General features: G+C 42.8%; 1 non-coding gene and 1 pseudogene across 1 annotated transcript; one reads left to right on the forward strand and one right to left on the reverse strand.

Moving 5' to 3' along the window:
• The first annotated feature begins 2274 nt into the window (after positions 1-2274).
• On the forward strand, positions 2275-2437 carry LOC135045251 (U1 spliceosomal RNA). The gene has a single exon (XR_010237778.1). It is a non-coding gene; the product is annotated as a U1 spliceosomal RNA (small nuclear RNA).
• Positions 2438-5689: 3252 nt separating this feature from the next.
• On the reverse strand, positions 5690-5868 carry LOC135044578 (U1 spliceosomal RNA; annotated as a pseudogene).
• Between the last annotated feature and the right edge of the window lie 9761 nt (positions 5869-15629).

Below are 15629 nucleotides of genomic sequence, written 5' to 3' on the forward strand. Positions count from 1 at the left end.
TTAATGTTTCCTGGTGTCAACCTGTATTATTTCAGTAGACATTGAAATGAGGATGCATCTTGCTGCCTTTCCAATGAAGCAAGTTTAATTTAGTAATAGGTGAAAAACCATCCCTACAAAGGTGTTAATCAGAGACTTGGCTTTGTGGACACTTTTCAGAGAACAAATTTGTTAGCATAAAAATAAAGCCAGAAAATGAAGAGCTGTTTAATCACTCAATTGGATTTTTTTGCCAGCATATTTCTTTTTCTCTGCAACTCACTGCTAAATTGTGCTTCCTAGCTGTTTTTATAAAATCACTGAATCAAATCTAACTCTGATTACATCAGAGAAGGCCAGGTACCCTACACCATAACAGGGGGTTTGAAATTTTGACTTGTCTACTTAAAGATCACCAAAATCTGATAACAAGGTCAATTACGTCCCTGGGTGGGATTGAACCACCAACCTTTTAGTTAATAACCATACACACAGACTGATTGCGCCACAGCGACACTTTGCAAAAGTACATACTGACAAATGCTAATAAGCATTCATCTAGAACGTTTCCTAGAAACATTTTAAAAAGTCAATAATGTGGAGAGTTTTTTGTAAGATGTTTCTTCCATCAACCAATAAAGAAACACATTGGAACTTTCCCATGATAAGTGAGTGCTTCAGGACCTCTTGCACTTACATGTGCAGCAGAGTACTGTAATGGAAGCATGCTGGGTCCATAACCCAGAGGTAGGCAGATTGAAACTATCCTCTGCTATATGCATTTTTTTTTGTTAATTAAAGTAATCCAAAACTGGGATTGATATTTTTGCTCTTTTATTTTTACTTAAAGTACAATAACTTTTACCATTTTAATTTGTTTTAATAGTATATTGACAGTATTGTTTTCTTTAAAAAATCCAATTAATTTTCTTTACCCGATTATTAAAATGGTAATTGACAAAAACAAACTACATTGTCACCAGAAGAGCAATACAAAATGTACAAGTGATATATTAAAATCATCTTTCCAGCTTGAATTTCAATGATGCATTGGGGCAACGATTTTGTGAGAAACATCTTCACCCTTTAATAAAGATTTTCTTAATTCCTTACCTGTGTGCTAATTAGATATCACCTTGTTTTCACATTAAACAGACTTCCACATGAGAAAGCACAAAGGATGCAGTGGCGTTAATGTTTCCTGGTGTCAACCTGTATTATTTCAGTAGATATTGAAATGAGGATGCATCTTGCTGCCTTTCCAATGAAGCAAGTTTAATTTAGTAATAGGTGAAAAACCATCCAAGAGCTGTTTAGTCACTCAATTGGATTTTTTTGCCAGCATATTTCTTTTTCTCTGCAACCCACTGCTAAATTGTGCTTCCTAGCTGTTTTTATAAAATCACTGAATCAAATCTAACTCTGATTACATCAGAGAAGTCTAAATACCTAACACCATAACAGGGGGTTTGAAATTTTGACTTGTCTACTTAAAGATCACCAAAATCTGATAACAAAGTCAATTACATCCCTGGGTGGGATTGAACCACCAACCTTTTGGTTAATAGCCATACACACTAACTGATCGCGCCACAGCGACACTTTGCAAAATTACATACTGACAAAGGCTAATAAACAATCATCTAGAACGTTTCCTAGAAAAACTTTAAAAAGTCAATAATCTGGAGTGTTTTTGTAAGATGTTTCTGCCATCAACCAATGAAGAAACACATTGGTACTTTCCCATGATGAGTGAGTGCTTCAGGATCTCTTGCACTTACATGTGCAGCAGAGTACTGCAATGGAAGCATGCTGGGCCCATAACCCAGAGGTAGAAAGATTGAAACTATCCTCTGCTATATGCATTTTTTTTGTTAATTAAAGTAATCCAAAACTGGGATTGATATTTTTGCTCTTTTATTTTTACTTAAAGTACAATAACTTTTACCATTTTAATTTGTTTTAATAGTATATTGACAGTATTGTTTTCTTTCAAAAATTCACTTAATTTTCTTTTCTGTGTGCTAATTAGATATCACCTTGTTTTCACATTAAATAGACTTCCACATGAGAAAGCAGCAAGGATGCAGTGGCGTTAATGTTTCCTGGTGGTAGTGGGGTACTGTGTTTGTGCTTTCCTCTGGTCAGCTCTGGTAAAAGTCAGATTTCTTTGTCTCAGATCTTCCTCTAGCCTTGTTCTTCTTTCGAGAGTTCCCTTGTGCTGCCTCAGTTGGATCTCCTTCACTTGACAGGGGGGTACCCGAGCAGCGACCCTCCCCAGCACTAGCCCAACTCCTACTTACCTGCCAGGTGAGATACTATGATCAGGAAGGTGCTTCTCCCAGGGAAAGGCTCACCCATTGCACTCTGGGTGTGCTGCTCCTGCGATTTCCCCAAATGTGGGAAACTTGACTGCATAATTTGTGTTTCCCCTGGTCGGCTCTCGTATAATTCAGATCTCTTTGTCTCAGGTCTCTCTCCAGCCTAGTTTGCTGTCTGTTTCCACTTCTCTTTTCTTAAACCGCTCCCTTCTATGCCCTTGTGCACCTTAATTAAATCTAACTCTGATTACGTCAGAGAAGGCAAGGTACCCTACACCATAAGAGGGGGTTTGAAATTTTGACTTGTCTACTTAAAGATCACCAAAATCTGATCACAAGGTCAATTACATCACTGGGTGGGAACCTTTTGGTTAATAGCCCATGTAAGTGCAAGAGATCCTGAAGCACTCACTCATCATGGGAATGTACCAATGTGTTTCTTACAAAAATTCTCCAGATTATTGACTTTTTAAAGTTTTTCTAGGAAACGTTCTAGATGAATGCTTATTAGCCTTTGTCAGTATGTACTTTTGCAAAGTGTCGCTGTGGCGCAATCAGTTAGTGTGTATGGCTATTAACCTAAAGGTTGGTGATTCAATCCCACCCAGGGACGTAATAGACCTTGTTATCAGATTTTGGTGATCTTTAAGTAGACAAGTCAAAATTTCAAACCCCCTCTTATGGTGTAGGGTACCCGGCCTTCTCTGATGTAATCAGAATTAGATTTGATTAAGTGATTTTATAAAAAACAGCTAGGAAGCACAATTTAGCAGTGGGTTGCAGAGAAAAAAAATTATGCTGGCAGAAAAGTCCAATTGAGTGATTAAACAGCTCTTTATTTTCTGATTTTATGTTTATGCTAACAAATTTGCTCTCTGAAAAGTGTCCACAAAGCCAAGTCTCTGATTAACACCTTTGTAGGAATGGTTTTTCACCTATTACTGAATTAAACTTGCTTCATTGGAAAGGCAGCAAGATGCATCCTCATTTCAATGTCTACTGAAATAATACAGGTTGACACCAGGAAACATAAACGTCACTGCATCCTTGCTGCTTCCTCATGGGGAAGTCTGTTTAATGTGAAAACAAGGTGATATCTAATCAGCACACAGGTAAGGAATTAAGAAAATCTTTCTTTATGGGTGAAGATGTTTCTCACAAAATTGTTGCACCAAGGCATCATTGAAATTCAAGCTGGAAAGATGATTTTAATATATCACTTGTACATTTTGTACTGCTCTTCAGGTGACAATGTAGATTGTTTTTGTCAATTACCATTTTAATAATCGGGTAAAGAAAATTAATTGGATTTTTGAAAGAAAACAATACTGTCAATATACTATTAAAACAAATTAAAATGGTAAAAGTTATTGTACTTTAAGTAAAAATAAAAGAGCAAAAATATCAATCCCAGTTTTGGATTACTTTAATTAATAAAAACAATGCATATAGCAGAGGATAGTTTCAATCTGCCTACCTCTGGGTTATGGACCCAGCATGCTTCCATTACAGTACTCTGCTGCACATGTAAGTGCAAGAGATCCTGAAGCACTCACTCATCATAGGAAAGTACCAATGTGTTTCTTCATTGGTTGATGGAAGAAACATCTTACAAAAACTCTCCACATTATTGACTTTTTAAAATGTTTCTAGGAAACGTTCTAGATGAATGCTTATAAGCCTTTGTCAGTATGTACTTTTGAAAAGTGTCGCTGTGGCGCAATCAGTTAGTGTATAAGGCTATTAACCAAAAGGTTGGTGGTTCAATCCCACCCAGGGACGTAATTGACCTTGTTATCAGATTTCGGTGATCTTTAAGTAGACAAGTCAAAATTTCAAACCCCCTCTTATGGTGTAGGGTACCTGGCCTTCTCTGATGTAATCAGAGTTAGATTTGATTAAGTGATTTTATAAAAAAAACAGCTAGGAAGCACAATTTAGCAGTGGGTTGCAGAGAAAAAGAAAAATGCTGGCAGAAAAATCCAATTGAGTGATTAAACAGCTCTTCATTTTCTGGCTTTATTTTTATGCTAACAAATTTGTTCTCTGAAAAGTGTCCACAAAGCCAAGTCTCTGATTAACACCTTTGTAGGGATGGTTTTTAACCTATTACTAAATTAAACTTGCTTCATTGGAAAGGCAGCAAGATGCATCCTCATTTCAATGTCTACTGAAATAATACAGGTTGACACCAGGAAACATTAACGCCACTGCATCCTTGCTGCTTTCTCATGTGAAAGTCTGTTTAATGTGAAAACAAGGTGATATCTAATTAGCACACAGGTAGGGAATTAAGAAAATCTTTATTTAAGGGTGAAGATGTTTCTCACAAAATCGTTACCTCAATGCATCATTGAAATTCAAGCTGAAAAGATGATTTTAATATATCACTTGTACATTTTGTATTGCTCTTCTGGTGACAATGTAGTTTGTTTTTGTCAATTACCATTTTAATAATAGGGTAAAGAAAATTAAGTGGATTTTTGAAAGAAAACAATACTGTCAATATATTATTAAAACAAATTAAAACAGTAAAAGTTATTGTACTTTAAGTAAAAATAAAAGAGCCAAAATATCAATCCCAGTTTTGGATTACTTTAATTAACAAAAAAAATGCATATAGCAGAGGACAGTTGCAATCTGCCTACCTCTGGGTTATAGGCCCAGCATGCTTCCATTGTAGTCCTTTGCTGCACATGTAAGTGCAAGAGATCCTGAAGCACTCACTCATCATGGGAAAGTACCAATGTGTTTCTTCATTGGTTGATGGAAGGAACATCTTACAAAAACTCTCCAGATTATTGACTTTTTAAAGTTTTTCTAGGAAACGTTCTAGATGAATGCTTATTAACCTTTGTCAGTATGTACTTTTGCAAAGTGTCTCTGAGGCGCAAACAGTTAGCGTGCTCAGTTGTTAACCAAAAGGTTGGTGGTTCAATCCCACCTAGGGACGTAATTGACCTCGTTATCAGATTTTGGTGATCTTTAAGTAGACAAGTAAAAATTTCAAACCACCTCTTATGGTGTAGGGTACCTGGCCTTCTCTGATGTAATCAGAGTTAGATTTGATTAAGTGATTTTATAAAAAAAACAGCCACGAAGCACAATTTAGCAGTGGGTTGCAGAGAAAAAGAAATATGCTGGCAGAAAAATCCAATTGAGTGATTAAACAGCTCTTCATTTTCTGGCTTTATTTTTATGCTAACAAATTTGTGCTCTGAAAAGTGTCCACAAAGCCAAGTATCTGATTAACACCTTTGTAGGGATGGTTTTTCACCTATTATTAAATTAAACTTGCTTCATTGGAAAGGCAGCAAGTGATGTTATCCAAGCAGTGGGTCAAAGTTGGCTTCAAACCTCGTCTGCTTATGAAAAGAGAAAAGGGGTATGCAGGGCATGGCGGCCTTTTGCGGTGCTTGGATGACCCCTAGTTCGCATTAAATAATGCAGTCGAGTTTCCCACATTTGGGGAAATCACAGGGGTCAGCATACCCAGAATGCAATGAATGAACCGCACCCTGGGAGAACAGTCTTCATGACCATGGTATCTCCTATGCAAAATAAGTATGATTTAGGATAGGGCTGGGGAGGGCCGCTGCTCAGGCACATCTCTGTCAAGTAAAGGAGATTCAACTGAGGCAGCACAAGGGAACTCTCATCTGGGGACAACAACTGCAGGGAGAACACATATTTTCAGATGAACATGGGAGGGCAGAAGGCTGCCTAATACTGAAGCACCCCCAAACAACAAACCAAATGCAACAACTAGTGCAAGCATTCCTGGGGGAAGGCCTGCAGCAGATGGATTTGCATATGGCGATGTCATCCAAGCAGTGGGTCAAAGTTGGCTTCAACCCTCGTCTGCATATGAAAAGAGAAAAGGGGCGTGCAGGGCATGGCGGCCTTTTGCGGCACTTGGATGACCCCTAGTTTGCATTAAACACCTCCACCCTCCGTCGGTGTGGGGCTCATGTTGGCTATGCCCCAGCCCCTGAAGCATTCAAGCTGATTTCTTGCAGCAGCTGGGCACTGTAACAGCTCCAGAGCTGCTCTGTAAGGCAAGTAAAAGGGTGTTGGCCCTGCAGCACTACCTGTAGTTCGCATTGTGCGAGACCCCTAGTTCGCATTAAACACCCCCACCCTCCTTCGGTGTGGGGCTCATGTTGGCCATGCCCCAGCCCCTGAAGCATTCACGCTGATTTCTTGCAGCAGCTGGGCACTGTAACAGCTCAAGAGCTGCTCTGTAAGGCAAGTAAAAGGGTGTGGGCCCTGCAGCACTACCTGTAGTTTGCATTGTGCATTGGAAGGCACAAAGTAAGCAGACGGGAGGAGAAGTCAGGATAGTGCACAAGGGTATAGACGGGAGGGGCTCAAGAAAAAAGAAGTGGAAACAGACAGCAAACTAGGCTTCCAATGCACAATGCAAACTACAGGTAGTGCTGCAGGGCCCACACCCTTTTACTTGCCTTACAGAGCAGCTCTGGAGCTGTTTAATCACTCAATTGGATTTTTCTGCCAGCATAATTTTTCTCTTACGTCCTAGAGGATGCTGGGGACTCCGTAAGGACCATGGGGGATAGACGGGCTCCGCAGGAGACATGGGCACTTAAAGAAAGACTTTAGATCTGGGTGTGCACTGGCTCCTCCCTCTATGCCCCTCCTCCAGACCTCAGTTTACTACTGTGCCCAGAGGAGACTGGGTGCTTTTCAGGGAGCTCTCCTGAGTTTCCTGACAGAAAGTATATTTGTTAGATTTTTTTATTTTCAGGGAGCCTGCTGGCAACAGACTCCCTGCATCGAGGGGCGGAGGGGAGAGATGCACACCTACTTCTGTGAGTTGATAGGCTCTGCTTCTTAGGCTACTGTACAGCATTAGCTCCAGAGGGATCGGTACGCAGGTCTCACCCTCGCCGTCCGTCCCAGAGCCGCGCCGCCGTCCCCCTCGCAGAGCCGGAAGATAGAAGCCGGGTGAGTATGAGAAGAAAAGAAGACTTCAGAGGCGGCGGAAGACTTCATGATCTTCACTGAGGTAACGCACAGCAGTAAAGCTGTGCTCCATTGCTCCCATACACCTCACACACGGCAGTCAGTGTAAGGGTGAAGGGCTCAGGGGGGACGCCCTGGGCAGCAATATAGACCTCTCTTTGGCAAAATAAATATATATGCAGCTAGGCACTGTATATATATATATAAGAGCCCCCGCCATTTTTTTACTATATTTGAGCGGGACAGAAGCCCGTCGCTGAGGGGGTGGGGCTTCTCCCTCAGCACTCACCAGCACCATTTTCTCCACAGCACCGCTGAGGGGAAGCTCCACGGACTCTCCCCTGCTTATACCACGGTAGAAAGAGGGTCTTAAAGAAGAGGGGGGCACATAATTAGGCGCATATATATATGGAAATACAGCGCTACTGGGTAAACATAAAATTATTGTGTTTTTTTCCTGGGTCATATAGCGCTGGGGTGTGTGCTGGCATACTCTCTCTCTCTGTCTCTCCAAAGGGCCTTGTTGGGGAACTGTCCTCAGATAAGAGGATTCCCTGAGTGTATGGTGTGTCGGTACACGTGTGTCGACATGTCTGAGGTAGAAGGCTCTCCTAGAGAGGAGCAGGAGCAAATTAATGTGGTGTCTCCATCGACAACGCCGACACCTGACTGAATGGATATGTGAAATGTTTTAAGTGCTAATGTAAACTTATTACACAAGAGATTAGACAAAGCTGAAGCTAGGGAACAGTCAGGGAGTCAACCCATGCCTGTCCCTATGTCGCAGGGACCTTCGGGGTCTCAAAAGCGCCCACTATCCCAAATAGTTGACACAGATACCGACACGGATTCTGACTCCAGTGTCGACTACGATGATGCAAAGTTACAGCCAAAATTGGCTAAATGTATTCGATATATGATTATTGCAATAAAAGATGTTTTGCACATCACAGAGTCCCCTGTCCCTGACACGAGGGTACACATCTATAAGGGAAAGAAACCTGAGATAACCTTTCCCCCCTCACATGAGTTGAACGAATTATGTGAAAAAGCTTGGGAATCTCCAGACAAAAAGCTGCAGATTCCCAAAAGGATTCTTATGGCGTATCCTTTCCCGCCAATGGACAGGATACGGTGGGAATCCTCCCCTAGGGTGGATAAAGCATTGACACGCTTATCCAAAAAGGTAGCGCTGCCATCCCAGGATACGGCTACCATCAGGGACCATGCTGACCGCAAGCAGGAGGTTACCCTAAAGTCCATTTACACACATTCTGGTACCTTACTCAGACCGGCAATTGCGTCGGCCGGGGTTGTAGCGCGGTGGCAGCATGGACAGATACCTTATCAGCAGAGATTGAGACCCTAGATAAGGATGCTATGTTATTGACCATAGGGCATATAAAAGATGCTGTCCTATATATAAGAGATGCTCAAAGTGACATTAGTCTACTGGGTTCTAGAATAAACGCTATGTCAATTTCTGCTAGACGAGTCCTATGGACCCGGCAATGGACAGGTGATGCCGACTCAAAAAGGTATATGGAGGTTTTACCTTACAGGGGTAAGGAATTGTTTGGGGAAGGTCTCTCGGACCTAGTCTCCACAGCTACAGCTGGTAAATCAAATTTTTTGCCTTATATTCCCTCACAGCCTAAGAAAGCACCACATTATCAAATGCAGTCCTTTCGATCACAGAGAAACAAGAAAGTACGAGGTGTGTCCTTTCTTGCCAGAGGTAAGGGCAGAGGGAAGAAGCTGCACAACACAGCTAGTTCCCAGGAACAGAAGTCCTCCCCGGCCTCTACAAAATCCACCGCATGACGCTGGGGCTCCGCTAAAGGAGTCCGCCCAGTTGGGGGCACGTCTTCGAGTTTTCAGCCACATCTGGGTTCATTCGCAGGTGGATCCCTAGGCAATAGAAATTGTTTCTCAGGGTTACAAGCTGAAATTCGAAGAGGTGCCTCCTCGCCGGTTTTTCAAATCGGCCCTACCATCTTCTCCCCAGGAAAGGGAGATAGTGTTAAATGCAATTCACAAATTGTATCTTCAACAGGTGGTGGTCAAGGTTCCCCTGCTTCAACAAGGAAATGGAAATTATTCGACCCTGTTTGTAGTCCCAAAACCGGACGGTTTGGTCAGACCCATATTAAATTTAAAATCCCTGAACCTATACTTGAAAAGGTTCAAGTTCAAGATGGAATCGCTAAGAGCGGTCATCGCCAGCCTAGAAGGGGGGGATTTTATGATATCTCTGGACATAAAGGATGCATACCTTCATGTACTCATTTATCCACCTCATCAGGCGTACCTAAGATTTGCGGTACAGTATTGTCATTACCAATTTCAGACGTTGCCGTTTGGTCTCTCCAGAATTTTCTCCGAGAATTTTCACCAAGGTAATGACGGAAATTATGGTGCTCCTGCGAAAGCAAGGTGTCACAATTATCCCGTACTTGAACGATCTCCTCATAAAAGCGAGATCAAGAGAGCAGTTGCTGAACAGCGTATAACTTTCACTGAAGGTGTTACAGCAACACGGCTGGATTCTCAATATCCCGAAGTCGCAGTTGGTTCCTACGACTCGTCTGACTTTGCTTGGGCATTATTCTGGATACGGACCAGAAAAGGGTTTATCTTCCGATAGAAAAGGCCCAGGAACTCATGACTCTGGTCAGGAACCTATTGAAACCAAAACAGGTGTCAGTGCATCACTGCACTCGAGTCCTGGGAATGATGGTGGCATCATACGAGGCCATTCCCTTCGGCAGGTTCCATGCGAGGATCTTGCAATGGGACCTACTGGACAAGTGGTCCGGGTCACATCTACAGATTCATCAGTTGATCACCCTGTCCCCCAGGGCCAGGGTATCTCTCCTGTGGTGGCTGCAGAGTGCTCACCTTCTAGAGGGCCGCAGGTTCGGCATTCAGGACTGGATCCTGGTGACCACGAACGCGAGCCTCCGAGGTTGGGGAGCAGCCACACAGGGAAGAAATTTCCAAGGTCTTTGGTCAAGTCAGGAGACTTGTCTTCACATCAACATCCTGGAGCTAAGGGCCATATACAACGCCCTATGTCAAGCGGAGACCTTACTTCGCGACCAACCAGTTCTGATCCAGTCAGACAACGTCACCGCACTAGTTCATGTAAACCGCCAAGGCGGCACAAGGAGCAGAGTGGCGATGGCGGAAGCCACCAGAATTCTTCGCTGGGCGGAGAATCATGTAAGCTGTCAAAGTCAGAAAAATATCACGATGCACACTGCCATATTTGCACCTCATATGTGTCCCTGCTGCGCATGCGTGCGCTCTCCCGTGCGTGCGCATACTCGCTGTTGCGGGCACCCGCAGGCGCACGGTATGCGCATTTACGGTAGAGATTGTGTGCGTCTAGCGGGCGACTCTTTCGTTACATATTTTCACCATATAATGCATTTTGTAGATTATGGTCCCTTTGATAGATTCTGAAAGTTTAGTTAATGTAGTATGTTCCTGGACAGAGAGATCCCTCATTGTTTGATACGAAGGGTCAGACAGGAGTAATACAGTGGTGTTTAGTATCCATCGGAAGAGTATTTAATTAGCAATATTCCGGTGTTGGTTTGAAGCGGATCAATCGCTCGTGCGAATAGTTATGGACATAAGAAGTTTATGAACATTTACTGTATTTGCACTTACTTATCCATGCGGAGGGAAACCCAGTTTCCCTCCCACCTGAGCTGTTGGAAATAGTCACAGCCCACCTGTATGAATCAACCTATGACCTTTTGTTATAATGCGAAGACGAATTCCTGTGTCCAATGAACAATGAGATTGTAGGGACCATTGAATTGTATTGTGTGTGGGGCATAAATAGACAGGCCGATCACATCCAGCACTCACTCTTCATCGGTTATCATTGCTGAAAATCGGGAGCTGGATGTCCAGAGGCGCATGCGATCGTTTCCTTTGTGCGTAAGTTTTCTCCGTAATCATATTGTCTTTTCTTGTTATTATGGGCCATATCTTTCTCTCTCTCTCTTCTCTTTCTCTCATTTTCTCTTAAACGTACTTGTATTGTATTTACTGTGTAGTTACCTGGTTAGTTAGTCTATGTTATATTGTAGTGTATGACTTGTATTGTATTAATTCTTTTGCAAGTATAACATTCATAATATATATATTAGGCGTTGGACCCTAAGCACGGTATTTGTGTATTTCTTATAGTGTTAAGTATTCTCAGAGCGTCGGTGACGCTCGAACAGCTTTTGAGTTAATAAGGTTATACAGTGTTGCATTTACACCCTATCTCTACACTAAGGTTTTACAGCAAATTACATTGTTTGTGGTTTAGACATAAAGGTTTAACATTGTGAGCGTCGGCGCCGCTCGTGATCTCCTCGTGGTCTCGAGCGTCCGCTACGCTGATAGCGTAGCATTACGGTAGTCGCTCACCTATAAGTGTGCCCGATACCAACAGCGTATTCTCGTGAGCGTCTGTATCGCTTGAGCAGCCCGCTCCCGATACAGCGTCCGTTACGCTATAGCGAACCATTACGTTAGTCAGCAGCCAATAGCGTGCCTGCCTGTGATCTCTTGGCCGTGAGCGAACGTGACGCTTGAGCGTCTCGACCACGGCTAAGCGATTGTTACGCAACGAGCGTACCCTTACGGTACTCCATACGCAAATAGCGTACAGTGTTCTTAGACCTCACAAAGGGTTTTAAATAAGATAAATATTTAGCTTTATCAATTGGCGGCTCGTCCTGTCCTTCACATATCTCTGCTAGGTAATTTCAGCAGACATTATCCATCAGCAAAGGGCGGGAGATCATATTCTTCGCAGTGCTGACGGGATAAGCGTCTGTTTCGCTTAGTAAAGGGTGCTGAAGGAATCCGGGAACCGGAGGTAAGAACAACACACTAGTGTCTTTTAAAACTGTTTATTTCTATCTTGCGTACGCACACACGCATATCTGCATTTCTTTTTCATTCGTGTATTTTCATATATCACTCTCCTGTTTGCCATTTTATAATTGATAAAACGTGCTAAGAGAGATTTGTCGCTATTTCATAGTTAAAGTGTAAAAGTAATGCGTTAAGGGATAAAGTGTAAAGCACACACGCAGCTCTACCTAAAGGTAAAAGGAGAGATTGGTGTGTTGCACGGTAGACGACTGAGGATCATCTACATTGATAAAACGTGTTAGTTGTGTTACGGTGGACATTGGTTTTGTATACACGTGTCTCTAACAAAAGGCTGAGACTCGCGTACGCAAAGGCCGACGCACGCAGCGTAAATTATGCAACGGAGCGTCTGGGTACGCCCACGTAACTCAAATCACACGATAGTGTTGATTTTTAAATAGCACAATAAGCGATAAATAGCGCAATAAGCGATAAATATCGCAACAGGCGATAAATAGCGCAACAAGCGATAAATAGCGCAACAGGCGATAAATAGCGCAAATCTATTTTAAATCCGAAATTTAAATTAACAGATCCTTCTCCAAATTTACAACACATCTGGTCTAAAGAAAAATTTCTGCGCAGAAATAGAAATAGAAACAAAAGTGTGTATGTGGTGAGTGAGTGTTTGTTTTTACAATTTTGGGGATTGAACCACAGAAATCATCGAGTTCTCGTGAAGTACATACGTGTAAGTGACATACGTGGTGGCTAGGGAGGCATCTCTGGTTAAACATAAAATTTGAGCATTAGAGTGTAGCAGACCAGGAGGTCATACTGTAACAGACCAGGAGGTCAGACCAGGAGGTCGCATAACAGACCAGGAGGTCCAAGTACAGCAGACAAGGAAGTCCGCTATAGAGACAAGGCACAACACCAAGAAGGGTTGGTGCGACACCCATATAGGCCATAAAAAGCTCAGGCTGAAGGAATTCGCAGCTGCTGAATGTCGATTCCACTGGTCGCTCCGTACATAAGATTAGTTGCTTATGTGCTGAACGATTGTACCGCACGTAATTGTGTGCATTAAGTTAGTCTGACCAGTACCATTTGTGTACAAACCCGGTCATAAAACTATTTGTACATTCTGACGTTATTTGTGTAATTTTTTATTTTCTGAAGGGAAGTTCGCTGGTCACTCAGGAATTGTCCAACAACCAATAGTTACTGGAAAGAGTAAGTGTTCTTCGGATATCTCTCGCATGTTCCAGTAAATAGAGGTTCATAGGGGCCCTGGGTCGAGTACGCCAGCGCTATATCAGTGTGTGGGCGTATTGGTCGGCGTGGGCGAGTGAGTGAGGTGCTCGGTAAACTTCACCGTCAACCTATCTTTTAATATTTTGGTTTTTTGTAAGGGTTCGCAGAAGACCCTGAGATAAAGGTCAGAGGTAGAGCAAGCAACACCTGCAAATTATGGGGGCCAGTTGTTCAGGAAGGGGGCGATCAACCTCGGTTCGGGTTGATTCAGTAAACCGACCAGTCGGGTCGGCAAGGTATGTAATGTGTGAAAAATATGGTTTACATACAGAAATTTTATGTGATGAATGGGAGAGAATGACAGTACATGACGGGGAGAAATTCCCAAGAGTAGGTAGCTTCAGCCCAGAAGTGTTAATGAATTTAAGGAGGAGGATATGTCTCATTAAATCAACAAAGAGACGAATCCAACATTATGATTATTTGCAGCTATGGCAACAGGAGGGTGAAATACAGAGAGGATTGGCTCTGGCGGCGGGATCTGGCCCTATCAGGAAACTGATAGCCACGGCCCCGCCGCCACCATACATATCAGGAGAGAAATTGGTTGCGGAGAATGACGCATCAGGGGGTAACAAACAGGCACTTAGCAACTGTATAAATGTTAAGGATAATGTTAATAAGTTAACCAATGCAAGCATTAACCCGTGCAAGTTGTACCCTGTTTTGAACTTTCCCCAGGAGTGTGATCAAGAGGACGAATCGGCAACAATATCGGCGCTCTCTCTAGCAGCCACTATATCAGAAACGACAGTAGGCACGGCCCAACCCATAAGATTAGTAACAAAGCCCCCTAGCGGAGGGACAGGTGAGGTCGTATCAACGGGTAAGTACGGCACCTTACACTATGCTGAAACCATTTCACCACAGGCTGTAGAATCTACACAGAATGATGTTAGTAGACTTAATCCTGTTAGGGTAATAGCTGTTCCAAATTGGAAAACTGACACATCAGGAGTCACTCCTATCAGGAACATTGCCATGTATATCCCATTTTCCAGAATGGAATTAAGGACCATAGTGTCTGAATTCCCTGACCCCAGAAAATACTTAGTTGCTAGCCAAAAATACATCAGAGACCTAGGAAACACTTTAGAGCCCAATAACAAAGACTGGCAGATATTGCTGAGGGCATGTTTACCCTCCAATGTCGACTCAGCTCAATTTTTAGCTGACTGTGGATTGGATCTGGATGTACCTCTTACAGATGTGTACAACAAAGATAACGTAAAAAGAATAAATTTACAGTTAAAGGAGTATTTCCCAGCTGTAGCCAAATGGAATAGAATTTTTTCCATTAAACAAAAAGAGACAGAAACAGCTGCTGATTATTTTCACCGGGCATTATTAGAAATGGCAAAGTACACTGGCATAGAGGACATTAGGACCAATGCAAACCATCAAGAAGTAGCAGTATCTGTGCTAATGGATGGTTTAAAAGAAGCATTAAAGACAAGGGTACAGACCACGCAACCATGTTGGCGAGGTCTGTCAGTGGCTACTTTGAGAGAGGCTGCTATTGATCACGACCGGAATATCACCAGACACAGGGAGTCGCAAGGTGATAAGTTAATGTCAGTAAGTATACAGGCCCTGACCACAAAACAGCCTGTGTTTATATCACCAAACCCTGTGGGTAAGTCAAATGTGGTAACATGTTATTTTTGTCATAAACAGGGACACATAGCACGAGACTGTAGAGCGAAAAATTTGCAAAGATCTTACCAACCCCCTAGACAACGACACGACACACGACATTGGGAGCAAGGTCCGCAGAGACGGAGTTATGAGCCACATGCAGGAGAAACAAAAAGATACCCCCCGAACAGAGACTGGCAAACTCCTGGCAGTTCCCATTTAACCCCTTCACAAGTAGTTGCTGCCAGCGGGATTCAGGGAGGTCACCATACCCAATAGGGGTGTAGCCATACCTGTAATCTGCAGCCAGTAAAATTGATTGCAAGCCTTGGGAGTGAACCTGAAATTGCAATCAATGTAGCTGGTAAATCATTAAACTTTCTTGTAGACACAGGGGCGGCCAAATCAGTGATAAATTCGACAGTGGGCATGAGAACCACTGGTAAGACAATTCCAGCCATAGGGGTAACGGGAGTAGTCCAGCACTACCCTGTTAGCAAA

The sequence above is a fragment of the Pseudophryne corroboree genome, unplaced genomic scaffold (genome assembly GCF_028390025.1).
Source record: "Pseudophryne corroboree isolate aPseCor3 unplaced genomic scaffold, aPseCor3.hap2 scaffold_90, whole genome shotgun sequence".
In the NCBI taxonomy this organism is placed as follows: Eukaryota; Metazoa; Chordata; class Amphibia; order Anura; family Myobatrachidae; genus Pseudophryne; species Pseudophryne corroboree.